This window comes from Condylura cristata, unplaced genomic scaffold (genome assembly GCF_000260355.1).
Source record: "Condylura cristata isolate star-nosed mole 26May11 unplaced genomic scaffold, ConCri1.0 scaffold00025, whole genome shotgun sequence".
Classification (NCBI taxonomy): domain Eukaryota; kingdom Metazoa; phylum Chordata; class Mammalia; order Eulipotyphla; family Talpidae; genus Condylura; species Condylura cristata.
The window spans coordinates 31,602,791-31,606,035 of NW_004567126.1; the positions used below are offsets into that span (position 1 = coordinate 31,602,791).

Genomic DNA, 3,245 nt, shown 5'->3' on the forward strand with positions numbered 1-3,245 from the left:
GGGACGGAGGGGTGGGGCTTCCCTTTCCTGCCCAGCGGAGCGGCTCACCTGCCTCACCTCGCTCCACCTCGGGGCGGCCCCTGACGGGGTGTGGGGGACCAATGAGGAAGGCGGCTCCCTGGTCCAGGGGGTGTGGGAGCAGGGGCTGGAGGCTCCCACGCTGCCGTCTGCCCTCTCCAAAGGCGCGTCCTGCCCCGCGGCAGCAGGTCACTCCCCTGAGGGAGGCCGGCAGGGCGTGACACAGGTTAAGCTCCCGATTAGGCCCAGGGCATCTACATCTTGATCTGCTGTTTGGAAAACTAGGGCTAAGGTGCCCGGAGAGAGGGTGTGTAAGCCTGAGACCTGGAACCTTCCGCAGGGCCCTCCGGACGGGCCTTCTGAGCTTCAGCCCAAGGAAGCCCAAGGGCTAGCTTCACTGTCGGTGCTGACCAGCCAGGACCGACCTGTGTCAGGGTGGGAGGGCAGCAGTCTTTGAGGGGGCCTCTGCGAGATTGCAGAGGGGACCCCCCCATGTGACAATAGCACGTGGGAAGCAGGTGGCCTGGGAGGGCTTGGAGGCTCCTGCCCGCCCCTCCGGCCCCGCTGCCTGGCTGCCGGCCCTGGCCTTGCTCGCGCTGGTGCTGGGCCCTCCCGGAGGGCGGCCTGGTCCCTGAGGTCTGGGCTGGGAGCCCGGTGCCGAGGCCCCGGCTCTCCGGCTCTGCTGTGCCCCCTGCACTAGGGTGGGCCTGCCCACTGGGCTTCCGGAAAGGGTGGGCGGGCAGGTGGGTGATCGAGGTGCCTGCCCTTCCTGACGCAGATCTGCAGACCAGGAAAGGGGTGCAAGAGATTTATTTGGGGGCCCCAATCGAGGGAGGCAGGTGGTATCAATGGTGTGCTCATGGGGTGAAGGAGCGAGTTACCACTGTGGGCAAGTGGGGGTCCCTTCTGGGGAGCACATGGTGATGGGGGATGGTGAAGGCCCCACGCCCCAAAGGGTGAAGGAGTGGCAGGGCCGAAGCGCCGGCCCAGCCCCATGCGTGCTGGTTGGGGGGCCGCTCCCGGCATCCCCACCCCCACGCAGAGGGACAGTGGGTGGTGGGCGTGCGGGTGGGGGATGCTCGCACCGCACGTCCCAGCTGCCTGCCTGCACCCGCGGGTGGTGCTGGAGGTTCCCACGACCAGTGTGTTCACCCTGTCCCCACGATTGTAGCATTTCCCACAAACGCAGGGTTCAACAGTTTGCCGTCTTAGCCATTTTGCAGTGTGCAGCTCAGCGCTCGGTACATTTACCACCACCACGCGCCGCCTCCAGAACTCTTGGTCCTTGGAGCCGAAACCCGAGCGCACGTGGCTCTGAAGCCCGCACTCCCCTCTGCCCTTGGCGCTCAGCATCCTACTTGCTCCTTCTGAGAACTCGCTCCTCTAGGTCCCTCATCCAACGGGGGTCGGACGGTATTTTATTTTTGAGACTTTTTTCACTTAGCAACATGTCATCAAGTTCATGCATCTCAGAATCTCTCTCCTCTTCACGGCTGAATAATATTCCGCACCGCGTTTTGCTACGGGTGCCTGGTCATGACTGCAGAGAACGCTGCCATGATCCCAGGTGCACAACCACCCACTCCAGTTCTTCTGAGCTATTCCCGAACGCGATTGCTGGGTCAGGGGGCGACTTTGCTGGTTTTTGAGGACCCACCGTATTCCGTTGTATGACAACTGCATCATCTTTTCACTCCCCCAACGGCACGCAGTCTCCAACTCTCCACATGCTCCCCAACACTTGTCATTTAAGAGTCCATTTTTAAGAGTCTGAACCCGAGGTGGTTAAGTATTGCTGCGTGACGAGTTCTGGAAGCGTAGTAAGTTCAAACAGTAGGAGTTTGTTGTCTCGTTGCTTCTCAGGGTCAGGAATCTGCGAGCGGCCACAGTGGGGGTGACCCACTCGCCCCCTCCCCCACTGGCCTCCAGCAGCCACAGATGTGGTTTGTGTGGCGCTGGGGTTCGTGGGCATTCTGTGCCGTGTGGCGCAGATGCAGTCGCGGGCGTTGTGTGTGGGGGCCTTTGGCTCGGTGTGTTTGAGCCTTGTCTCTGCCTTGCGTGTTATTTTTGACTGCAGAGAAGTACCCAGCCGTGGGGTGTACTTCGGCTGTGGCATCCAGCCCCCGGTGGGGTGGACTTTTGAGGGCTTTTTATCAGACAGCTGAGTCCAGACCCCAGTGAAACGCTGGTGGGTTCACTGCAGCCCGAGTGACCTGTAGGTAGATGGCCGGCAGGCGGGGGGAGGGGGTGCTGCGTGGGGGGGGGGGGCGTAGGCTGGACTTCCACACGCCAGCCGCCGTGAACGCTGGCCCTGAGGGACCCAACCTGGAGGGCAGTGCGGGGGGCTTGCAGGGCCACAGCACCCAGCCGGGGAGGAGCTACCGAAAGGGCCACAGCAGGGCCCTCGGTTCTGAGCCTCCGGGCCTCCTGCGGCCGCTGCACCTCGCGGTGGGCTCCACTCCTGAAGTGAGGAAACAGCCCCTCCAGCCGCAGCAGTTGGGGCGCGCCCCTCACACCCAGGGGCCGGCGGGCGCGCGCCGCCGGGTTCCGTGGAGACGGCCTCGCTCGGAGGAGGAGCGCGGCAGGAGCTGGCCCCGGGTGCGCTGGCCGCTGGCCGGCGCCCCGGGCGGGCGGAGGCGAGAACGCTGGCGCTGCGGGGGACGCGGCGTCCATCTGCGCGCTCCGGCACCGCTGTGGGCCCGGCCCCTGTGACGGCGCCAGGAGGGCACTGCCAGCTGGGCTGGGACCCTCGGACGGGCTTCTGGAGCCTGCGCCACCCCTCTTCATGCGGCCCTACAGCGAGGTTCTGGCGGGAACCCCCGCTGACTGGACCGTGGCACCGTGCTCTGGGAGGTTGAGGGTGCTCTGCCGTACTCGCCCCGCTCCCTCGGGCCCCCAGCTCTGGGCTTTGTCCTCGCGGCCGGGTCTGCATCGCCCGAGGGGTGTCCCCCAGGAGGGCGTTTCCTGGCGTCTGGAAAAGGCGTTCGGATGTGAGAGACAGGAGGCCGGTGGCCTCCCCACGGCCAGGCCTCCGTGGTCGCGAAGGCGAGGACGAGGACCAGGACGCCCGGACGCGGGATTGGGTGACCGAGCCCGAGGCGCGATGGTCCCGCCCCCGGGGGCCGGGCGCAGCCTATCCGCGGCGGGGCGCGCCTCGGAGGCCAGGTGGCTGGGGTGCGGGTCGGGGCAGGTACGAGGGGACAGGCGAGGTGCCCAGGCTGGCGACC

At 66.0% G+C, this 3,245-nt stretch overlaps 1 protein-coding gene across 1 annotated transcript in view; it reads left to right on the forward strand.

The window, feature by feature from the left end:
* LOC101631447 overlaps nt 1-3,245 on the forward strand; it is an 8,591-nt gene that overhangs the window by 3,017 nt on the left and 2,329 nt on the right. The window lies entirely within an intron of this gene.